A 12064-nucleotide genomic window follows, 5' to 3' on the forward strand; every position below is an offset into this window, starting at 1 on the left:
AGATGGCGGACTTCCCGACCTGTAGGATACGTACGATACTGCACTGTCAGTTTTGTTAACAAGGACGGTGCAATGCATGCCTAAAGTAGCAGGCCTGCGACGACTACAGCCGCTATGAAATGCATGAAAAGTATTTACAGTTGCGAATACCAACTACCATAAGCTGTTTAAAGAAATGACGACATTGGAAATTTTTCCGGACCGGGACTCGAACCCAGATTTACTGCTTTAAGCGAGCTTTCGTATCAACGGCTTTGGCTATCTGTGCACGACACACGGTCAGATACAAATTTCCATCTGTCGTTGCTCCTGCGTCACAATCTGTACTGCAACACACATTATGTAATTCCCATAAAGGAGAGAGCATACATTTATGTCTGGAGAAACATTGGATAGTTCTTCTTAACAACACAGAGACTGCAGTATCGAATTTATACGCTGATGTCGGGCAGCGGCTTTCAATTAAAAATGTCCTCCCCCCGTACGGGAATTGCACAATGTGTGTACGAGTACAGGTTGTGAAGCAAGAACGACTACATATGGAAGCTTAGGTACGGTCTTGAGTTGTGCGCGGGTAGCCAAAGCTGTTAGGGCGATCGCTGTCGTAAAGCGAGAAATTTGAGTTCGAGCCCGGGTCCGGCACAAATTTTCACTATCGTCATTCCCTTGTGGCAACGGCCTTGCCGCCGTGGATACACCGGTTTCTGTCCGATCACCGAAGTTAAGCACTGTCGGGCGTGGCTGGCACTTGGATGGGTGACCATCCGGGCCGCCATGCGCTGTTGCCATTTTTCGGGGTGCACTCAGCCTCGTGATGCCAATTGAGGAGTTACTCGACCGAATAGTAGCGGCTCCGAAAAAAAAAAAAAATCGTAACGACCGGGAGAGCGGTGTGCTGACCACACGCCCCTCCTATCCGCATCCTTAGCTGAGGATTATACGGCGGTCGGATTTTCCCGATGGGCCACTTGTGGCGTGAAGACGGAGTGCTTGTGCTCATTCCCTTGTACAAAAGATGGAAGTTCGTATTCGCAACTGCGAATATATTTCCTGTACAGCAAGTGAATGTGCGCAATAATGCTGAAATTAAGTAATAAAGCGTACGAACGTCGTGCCAGAAATCCAGATACATGTGATCAAGACAGTGAAGCGCGTGCATTGCCGCGTGAATGGTAATTAAAAATTACAGAAGTTATGTCGGCACAGTATTAGATAACCCTTTCAAAATTAATAACTGGTGGCGTGTAGTAAGCATAGTAAATACCACCACCAGCTCTACAGGCGTTGATATATCGAAGACCCAAGCCAGAGACGGCGCACAGCCTGGCGACTGCCGCACCAAGGAGCCGCAGCGGTGCGCCGACATAGAAGTGATATGCGCCGGCACCACGGCAGAACGGGCAGTTCCAAGTCAGCTCGACTACCGAGAAGACTGCCGTCTGCTTCTAGCGAATCCACCCCAGCCCGTCTTCAGTGAACAGTCTACTGGGACAAGAACCAGTTACTGTCCAGCGCTAGTTTCTGGTATAGTAGTTGAACTTCAGGATCTGGTACCTGAGACGATTTGTACAAAGTTGAGTATTGGTCGATAAATGTGTGTGTTCTTGTCACTAACCATTATTAGTGTTTCAGTGTTCTCCTCTCATAGTGCTTCCCTCAGTGCACTGTGAACAGTTGAGGACGGCGACGAGTAAAATCTCCTCCTGTGACCGTAGCAAATGTGCGATAAAACAGCTGACGACAAGGATGGGATAGGATCTGCCTTAGTTACAGGACTAATTCTGGTTTTTGACCACCTTCCCACATTTGTCGTTTTTTATTTATTTCTTGCTTTTTCTTTTTATATGTCTAGTACATTAGTGTGTGGACTTTTGACACAGGACGCACACGACTACTGTGACGAATGAGTAATTTTGCGCGCGGCATGTAATCCAAATTCCTTTCTGGCATGTCTTCTGCGTCACACTACGGTTTTCTTATGTGTGTTACTCAGTTACAGAGCGAGCAAATCCAGCAGATGCTTAAAGCTGTAACGCAGCTAACACGATGACAAAAGCAGAATCTACAAAAACAGCCTCAGCCGAAGCCTCCGTAGCCATTCCGCCATTTCATAGTTTCAACAAACAGCATGATGGCTGATCGGAATACTTAGCTCAGTTGATGACTCATATGGAGGCACACCAATTACAAGGTACGAAACGGAAAGCTTTTCCTCTTTCTGTAGTGGGCACTGATGTTTACAGCCTCATTGTGAAATTGTTTCCTGACAAACAACCAGAACAGTTCGAGTTTGAGACTTTAGCTAGCTAGTTAATCACTGACTTTGATGAATGAACACTCCTGGCGGTTGCAAGGTTCAATTTTTTCCGCCTTCAGCAGGCAGCAGGTCAAATTCATAAACAATGGATCACTGAACTACAAGGTTTAATCGGGCACTGCAAATTCGTGTGTCGTTGTGGGCAATTATCCAGTGATGTCATGCTGTGTGACGCTATAACTCACAATATTTGTGAGGATGGAATTAGTGCTGCTACTGTGAAACAACCTGATCCTTCGTTAGACACAGTGTTACAGTTAACTGAGGCTCGGGACACTTATGACTTAGGTAAGTGTGAGATGCAAATGTCTAATACTAACGAACTGCATGATGTCAGTGTTAGTACTGCTGTCGAACGTAAACACTCCCGTGCCCGCCCAGCTCGTGTGACACAGGGTGTGACGCAACGCACAGAGACAAACAGTGTCATGCCGCGCCGGCAGAAGACCGGTAGACAGAAAGACATAGCAAAATCTTGCCCAAAGTGCTTTAGTCACTATAAGCATGCTGAGTGCCCAAGTCGCGACGCTGTTCCTTATTTTTGCAACACAGAATCTTATGTTCAATCAGTGTGCACGAAAGGGCTGCGTGGACACCAAATTCCCAAACAACATGCCATTAAACCAGTTCGGATCATTAAGATTGTCACGGTACAGTCAGCCACGGAACATTTGGACCCGGTGGCCGTGCTAAATGTCGTGAAAGGTCGCCCAAGTACAAAACTTAGTAAACACCAGTCGGATGACTTTCATGTGGCAAACAAGTCACACCGACGCAAACACAGGTCCACTACCAAATCTTTGCCCATTTCATGTGTAGTAAATGGTTCAAATGGCTCTGAGCACTATGGGACTTAACATCTGAGGTCATCAGTCCCCCAGAACTTAGAACTACTTAAACCCAACCAACCTAAGGACATCACACATATCCATGCCCGTGGCTGGACTCGAACCTGCGACCGGAGCGGTCGCGCGGCTCCAGACTGAAGCGCCCAGAACCGCTCGGCCACACCGGCCGGCGCATCGTAGTAGTTCACAGCAGCAGGCAGGAAGTGATACTTGTCTCTTAGGTGTGGAACGTGGTCGGGACGAGGTATTTGTTACGTTGACAATAGCTGAGAAAGATGTCAAACTGCAACTGGACACTGGTGCTTCAGTTACACTTCCGAACAAACACATATATGAACAATTAGGTTCACCAGCACTGTGTGCAGCTACGCATGTGTTGTCATCTTATAATGGACAGGAAATTCCAGTTTAAAGAACTTTCAGTATGCCAGTTACTTTTCCGGGTTTAAAGAAGACAATTGTTTTCACAGTGCATCCTGCCAAATCTTTGCAGAATATTTTTGACTTAGATTCTTTTGACATTTTCAGATTGCCAGTCTGCAAGGCAATGTCACCAATTTAAACAGATGTGCCTACAGACAAGCTTCAAGCTCTGAGTGTCAATTTTAATGAACTTTTTAGAGACAGTCTCCAGCGTGCGAATAATTTTTTATCTCATGCGTCGCTCATAGACAATGCACAGCCAAAGTTTTGTCGAGCAAAGTAAGCGTCCATTATGGAACATGATGGGATCATCAAGCCAGTCGGTGCAAGTGAAGCTCACCAGTGGACAAGGTTGATCAGTTCGACTCCTCCGATGCATCGTATTGTTAGACAGATCTTACGGACGCTTCCACAGTTCACAATTTTCCCAAGTACTTTCTTCGCATAGTACAGGAGATAACTTTGGTTACAGATTTAAGCATTGTGCTGAATCACATGCGCACAAGGTGGCCAACGGAAGTGAAAGACATTGTTCGATCGGAAGTATGTCGACAGTTCGCTTACCATCAAGCCTTGTCAGCGTGGTGTTTTACTGTTGCACAATTAGAATGACCAGGCCGGGGCCATTATCCCACGCACCCTTCAGCAGGATGTTCTAAGGTTGTTGCATCAGGGACACTGGGGTATTGTGAAGACAAAGCAGCTTCCTCGACGCCATTGTTCTTGACCAATGATGGACGCCTAGACTGAAGACATGACGTAACGCTGCGCCGCTTGAATGGAGCAACAGGCGGCTCCACCTCAACGCTTTTCTGACTGGCCACGCCCCAGTGGTTCATCGAAATGCATTCACATTGATTTTGCTGGACCTTCCGGAACACACGATGGCTTATTGCAGTAGATGCCTTCAGTCGTTTTCCGTTGTAGTTCCCATGAACTCAACGATGTCGTCGAGTACCATCAGAACACTTTCTTCAATTTTTTGCGTCGAGGGCTTATGATATTGGACCGCAGTTCACCTCACAGGAATTTGAACAATTTTGCCCAACAGTATTAAACATGTGACCACAGCTCCGTTCCGCCCACCATGGTGAAGCTGAATGTTTCATGTGAACATTCAAGGCGCAGATGAGTTAACCCCGTGGAACGCACTCACGGTAGCAGGCTTTGCAGCTGTTCCTGTCCACCTACTGTACGATGCCTCGAGATGAACCTTCCCGGTCGAACTCCTGCGTGGTCGCTGGTATCGCATCACATTTCATTTGCTGCACCCATCGAGGAGTACTGGTCAGTATAGAGATTCTCATTTTCAGATCCAGGACGCAGTACGCCAGACACCGCTGGGAACAAGGGGCCGTTTGGTATGTCCTTGCACACAGCATGTTTTTGGTTTCTTCCCCTACAGTGTCAGTGCTCAAGACACCGGAACCAGCATCGCCCTTTGAGACTTCGTGATCCTGCTACTGCTTTTCGTTTTACAGATTCATCACGCAGCCAGGAGTCAGGGTCCTGACCATCCGTCGCAGATCAGACGGCATCTGAGCCCGAGGAGGTGGACGTGTCCTCATCCCCGATGCCATAACTTTAACCCATGTCGCCGTGGGCGACGCCTCTGCTGCCTGCCGCCTTCCTCTCTGAGGGGATGCTCCAGCGTTCGAGACTCCGGCCCTGGATGTAGCCGTGCGGCTTCCCTGCGGTTTGCCAAGCGTTCACATGGGAACTCAGGACGAATGTCGGGGCGCGGACGCGAGCCTGTCACCGGCGTCAGAACCGATTCCCGTCACATCTGTTGCGCCTGCATCCAACCTCCCTCTCGCCGTCGGTTCGCACAGCAACAATTGCGGCCAAGGCCAGGATTTTTTTTTCGTTTCTTTTTTTTTGTGTGTGTGTGTGTGGGGGGGGGGGGGGATATGGTGCCGTAAGCACAGCACGCATCAACAGGTTGCACCACTGGCGTCGATAGGTCGACAGCCCACTCCAGAGACGGCGTACAGTTTAGCGATTGCCGCACCAAGAAGTCGCAGCAGTGGCGTCGCCAGAGAAGTGATCCCCGGCGCCATACCAGAGCGGCAGTTCCATGTCAGCTCGACTACCGAGAGGACCGCCATCTACTTGTGTACTTCGGGCCGCATCGTCTACTTCTAGCGAGTCCACAACAGCCCGTCTTCAGCGAAGATTCTATTGGGACAAGAACTGTTTACTACCCAACCTTAGCTTATGGAATAGTAGTTGAACTTCAAGATCTGTTGCCTGAGCTGATCTGTGGGAAGTTGAGTACTGGTCAGTAAATGTCTGTGTTCTCGTCACTAATCGTTATCAGTGTTTCAGTGTGCTCCTCGTTCTCCTCTCGTAGTGTTTCCCTCAGAGCAGTATAACCAGTTGAGGGTGGCGACGAGTAAAATCTCCTTATGTGATCGTATCAAAAAGTACTGTACAACACTAGTAAAAGTACTGATCGGTAGTTACACTTGCGGTGTCGGACGACATCTAAGGCCGTAATCTTTATTCACTGATTGTCGCATATCATTAGACTAATGTTGTTGTTGTTGTGGTCTTCAGTCCTGGGACTGGTTTGATGCAGCTCTCCATGCTACTCTATCCTGTGCAAGCTCCTTCATCTCCCAGTACCTACTGCAACCTACATCCTTCTGAATCTGCTTAGTGTATTCATCTCTTGGTCTCCCTCTACGATTTTTACCCTCCACGCTGCCCTCCAATACTAAATTTGTGATCCCTTGATGCCTCAAAACATGTCCTACCAACCGATCCCTTCTTCTAGTCAAGTTGTGCCACAAACTTCTCTTCTCCCCAATCCTATTCAATACCTCCTCGCCGGCCGCTGGTGGCCGAGCGGTTCTGGCGCTACAGTCTGGAACCGCGCGACCGCTACGGTCGCAGGTTCGAATCCTGCCTCGGGCATGGATGTGTGTGTTGTCCTTAGGTTAGTTAGGTTTAAGTAGTTCTAAGTTCTAGGGGACTTATGACCTCAGCAGTTGAGTACCATAGTGCTCAGAGCCATTTGAACCACTTGAACCAATACCTCCTCATTAGTTACGTGATCTACCCACCTTATCTTCAGCATTCTTCTGTAGCACCACATTTCGAAAGCTTCTATTCTCTTCTTGTCCAGACTAGTTATCGTCCATGTTTCACTTCCATACATGGCTACACTCCATACAAATACTTTCAGCAACGACTTCCTGACACTTAAATCTATACTCGATGTTAACAAATTTCTCTTCTTCAGAAACGATTTCCTTGCCATTGCCAGTCTACATTTTATATCCTCTCTACTTCGACCATCATCAGTTATTTTGCTCCCCAAATAGCAAAACTCGTTTACTACTTTAAGTGTCTCATTTCCTAATCTAATTCCCTCAGCATCACCCGATTTAATTTGACTACATTCCATTATCCTCGTTTTGCTTTTGTTGATGTTCATCTTATATCCTCCTTTCAAGACACTGTCCATTCCGTTCAACTGCTCTTCCAAGTCCTTTGCTGTCTCTGACAGAATTACAATGTCATCGGCGAACCTCAAAGTTTTTACTTCTTCTCCATGAATTTTAATACCTACTCCGAATTTTTCTTTTGTTTCCTTTACTGCTTGCTCAATATACAGATTGAATAACATCGGGGAGAGGCTACAACCCTGTCTCACACCTTTCCCAACCACTGCTTCCCTTTCATGCCCCTCGACTCTTATAACTGCCATCTGGTTTCTGTACAAATTGTAAATAGCCTTTCGCTCCCTGTATTTTACCCCTGCCACCTTCAGAATTAGACTAACATACAGCCTAAATTACGGTATATTTTTATTAGCTGGCCGGAGTGGCCGAGCGGTTCTAGGAGCTACAATCTGGAACCGCGCGACCGCTACTGTCGCAGGTTCGAATCCTGCCTCGGGCATGGATGTGTGTGATGTCCTTAGGTTAGTTAGGTTTAAGTAGTTCTAAGTTCTAGGGGACTGACGACCTCAGAAGTTAAGTCCCATAGTGCTCAGAGCCATTTTGAACCATTTTTTTTTATTACAGGTAATTATACCATCGTGTTGATTCAACGATTCCTCCAAACATACACTCGGTGAAGACAAAACGTTGTACACATAACCTTATCCTCCTTTACAATACGTCACATCTGTACTTCTTAACTTGATTTATTAGTAAACTAGATATTCATTTGACCGCTAATGATGATGCAAGTTATTTGAAATTCGTGCAACTTATGCATATTTCAAAACCACCAAAGCAGGGAAAGACTCTCTTTAGCAATTGGCCATGTTAATTAGTATTCATTTATTCCAATGTGTTTTCTTTGTCATGAGTGTTAAGCACATGTGCCCATAATATGAATTTACATTGTTTAAGAATGTACTATTAAGTTATCGTGTGTGGCCGGAAAAGGACCGGCGAAGAGAAGTGCCCCACTCGACATGTGTTTATTACGTGTAAGTTACTTATACTTTGAATGCTAGCCAAAACTGTTAATTTTTCTATAAGTTGGCGGGTCTCGAGACTGTATAAAACGAGCTCCGGTACGCTGTGGGCAGCCCGTAACTTGTACGTGTTTATCTACATCTACATCTACATTTATACTCCGCAAGCCACCCAACGGTGTGTGGCGGAGGGCACTTTACGTGCCACTGTCATTACCTCCCTCTCCTGTTCCAGTCGCGTATGGTTCGCGGGAAGAACGACTGTCTGAAAGCCTCCGTGCGCGCTGTAATCTCTCTAATTTTACATTCGTGATCTCCTCGGGAGGTATAAGTAGGGGGAAGCAATATGTTCGATACCTCATCCAGAAACGCACCCTCTCGAAACCTGGCGAGCAAGCTACACCGCGATGCAGAGCGCCTCTCTTGCAGAGTCTGCCACTTTTTGAGTGTATTAAACATCTCCGTAACGCTATCACGGTTACCAAATAACCCTGTGACGAAACGCGCCGCTCTTCTTTGGATCTTCTCTATCTCCTCCGTCAACCCGACCTGGTATGGATCCCACACTGATGAGCAATACTCAAGTATAGGTCGAACGAGTGTTTTGTAAGCCACCTCCTTTGTTGATGGACTACATTTTCTAAGCACTCTCCCAATGAATCTCAACCTGGTACCCGCCTAACCAACAATTAATTTTATATGATCATTCCACTTCAAATCGTTCCGCACGCATACTCCCAGATATTTTACAGAAGTAACTGCTACCAGTGTTTGTTCCGCTATCATATAATCATACAATAAAGGATCCTTCTTTCTATGTATTCGCAACACATTACATTTGTCTGTGTTAAGGGACAGTTGCCACTCCCTGCACCAAGTGCCTATCCGCTGCAGATCTTCCTGCATTTCGCTACAATTTTCTAACGCTGCAACTTCTCTGTATACTACAGCATCATCCGCGAAAAGCCGCATGGAACTTCCGACACTATCTACTAGGTCATTTATATATATTGTGAAAAGCAGTGGTCCCTGTGGCACGCCAGAGGTTACTTTAACGTCTGTAGACGTCTCTCCATTGATAACAACATGCTGTGTTCTGTTTGCTAAAAACTCTTCAATCCAGCCACACAGCTGGTCTGATATTCCGTAGGCTCTTACTTTGTTTATCAGGCGACAGTGCGGAACTGTATCGAACGCCTTCCGGAAGTCAAGAAAAATAGCATCTACCTGGGAGCCGGTATCTAATATTTTCTGGGTCTCGTGAACAAATAAAGCGAGTTGGGTCTCACACGATCGCTGTTTACGGAATCCGTGTTGATTCCTACAGAGTAGATTCTGGGTTTCCAAAAACGACATGATACTCGAGCAAAAAACATGTTCTAAAATTCTACAACAGATCGACGTCAGAGATATAGGTCTATAGTTTTGCGCATCTGCTCGACGACCCTTCTTGAAGACTGGAACTACCTGTGCTCTTTTTCAATCATTTGGAACCCTCCGTTCCTCTAGAGACTTGCGGTACACGGCTGTTAGAAGGGGGGCAAGTTCTTTCGCGTACTCTGTGTAGAGTCGAATTGGTATCCCGTCAGGTCCAGTGGACTTTCCTCTGTTGAGAGATTCCAGTTGCTTTTCTATTCCTTGGACACTTATTTCTATGTCAGCCATTTTTTAGTTTGTGCGTGGATTTAGAGAAGGAACTGCAGTGCGGTCTTCCTCTGTGAAACAGCTTTGGAAAAAGGTGTTTAGTATTTCAGTTTTACGCGTGTCATCCTCTGTTTCAATGCCATCATCATCCCGGAGTGTCTGGATATGCTGTTTCGAGCCACTTACTGATTTAACGTAAGACCAGAACTTCCTAGGATTTTCTGTCAAGTCGGTACATAGAATTTTACTTTCGAATTCACTGAACGCTTCACGCATAGCCCTCCTTACGCTAACTTTGACACCGTTTAGCTTCTGTTTGTCTGAGAGGTTTTGGCTGCGTTTAAACTTGGAGTGAAGCTCTCTTTGCTTTCGCAGTAGTTTCCTAACTTTGTTGTTGTACCACGGTGGGTTTTTCCCGTCCCTCACAGTTTTACTCGGCACGTACCTGTCTAAAATGCATTTTACGATTGCCTTGAACTTTTTCCATAAACACTCAACATTGTCAGTGTCGGAACAGAAATTTTCGTTTTGATCTGTTAGGTAGTCTGAAATCTGCCTTCTATTACTCTTGCTAAACAGATAAACCTTCCTCCCTTTTTTTTGTATTCCTATTAACTTCCATATTCAGGGATGCTGAAACGGCCTTATGATCACTGATTCCCTGTTCTGCACATACAGAGTCGAAAAGTTCGGGTCTGTTTGTTATCAGTAGGTCCAAGATGTTATCTCCACGAGTCGGTTCTCTGTTTAATTGCTCGAGGTAATTTTCGGATAGTGCACTCAGTATAATGTCACTCGATGCTCTGTCCCTACCACCCGTCCTAAACATCTGAGTGTCCCAGTCTATATCTGGTAAATTGAAATCTCCACCTAAGACTATAACATGCTGAGAAAATTTATGTGAAATGTATTCCAAATTTTCTCTCAGTTGTTCTGCCACTAATGCTGCTGAGTCGGGAGGTCGGTAAAAGGAGCCAATTATGAACCTAGCTCGGTTGTTGAGTGTAACCTCCACCCATAATAATTCACAGGAACTATCCACTTCTACTTCACTACAGGATAAACTACTACTAACAGCGACGAACACCCCACCACCAGTTGCATGCAATCTATCCTTTCTAAACACCGTCTGTACCTTTGTAAAAATTTCGGCAGAATTTATCTCTGGCTTCAGCCAGCTTTCTGTACCTATAACGATTTCAGCTTCGGTGCTTTCTATCAGCGCTTGAAGTTCCAGTACTTTACCAACGCAGCTTCGACAGTTGACAATCACAATACCGATTGCTGCTTGGTCCCCGCATGTCCTGACTTTGCCCCGCACCCGTTGAGGCTGTTGCCCTTTCTGTACTTGCCCAAGGCCATCTAACCTAAAAAACCGCCCAGCCCACGCCACACAACCCCTGCTACCCGTGTAGCCGCTTGTTGTGGACTCCTGACCTATCCAGCGGAACCCGAAACCCCACCACCCTATGGCGCGAGTCGAGGAATCTGCAGCCCACATGGTCGCAGAACCGTCTCAGCCTCTGATTCAGACCCTCCACTCGGCTCTGTACCAAAGGTCCGCAGTCAGTCCTGTCGACGATGCTGCAGATGTTGAGCTCTGCTTTCATCCCGCTAGCGAGACTGGCAGTCTTCACCAAATCAGATAGCCGCCAGAAGCCAGAGAGGATTTCCTCCGATCCATAGCGACACACGTCATTGGTGCCGACATGAGCGACCACCTGCAGATGGGTGCACCCTGTACCCTTCATGGCATCCGGAAGGACCCTTTCCACATCTGGAATGACTCCCCCCGGTATGCACACGGAGTGCACATTGGTTTTCTTCCCCTCTCTTGCTGCCATTTCCCTAAGGGGCCCCATTACGCGCCTGACGTTGGAGCTCCCAACTACCGGTAAGCCCACCCTCTGCGACCGCCCGGATCTTGCAGACTGAGGGGCAACCTCTGGAACAGGACAAGCAGCCATGTCAGGCCGAACATCAGTATCAGCCTGAGCCAGAGCCTGAAACCGGTTCGTCAGACAAACGGGAGAGGCCTTCCGTTCAGCCCTCCGGAATGTCTTTCGCCCCCTGCCACACCTTGAGACGACCTCGCACTCTACCACAGGTGAGGGATCAGCCTCAATGCGGGCAGTATCCCGGGCAACCACAGTCGTAGTCCGATCGGGGGATGCGTGGGACGAGCTGGCCGTCCCCGACAAACCCCCATCCGGACCCCCACAGTGATGCCCATTGGCAACAGCCTCAAGCTGTGTGACCGAAGCCAACACTGCCTGAAGCTGGGAGCGAAGGGATGCCAACTCAGCCTGCATCCGAACACAGCAGTTGCAGTCCCTATCCATGCTAAAAACTGTTGTGCAAAGAACTTCTGAACTAATCTACAGAGAGCGAAAACAA

The 12064-nt window shown here is 47.2% G+C and overlaps 1 pseudogene; it reads left to right on the plus strand.

The window, feature by feature from the left end:
* Nucleotides 1–670: 670 nt before the first annotated feature.
* LOC126211411 (5S ribosomal RNA) lies at nt 671–788 on the plus strand (annotated as a pseudogene).
* The last annotated feature ends 11276 nt before the right edge of the window (nt 789–12064 follow it).

The sequence above is a fragment of the Schistocerca nitens genome, chromosome 1, assembly GCF_023898315.1.
Source record: "Schistocerca nitens isolate TAMUIC-IGC-003100 chromosome 1, iqSchNite1.1, whole genome shotgun sequence".
Classification (NCBI taxonomy): Eukaryota; Metazoa; Arthropoda; class Insecta; order Orthoptera; family Acrididae; genus Schistocerca; species Schistocerca nitens.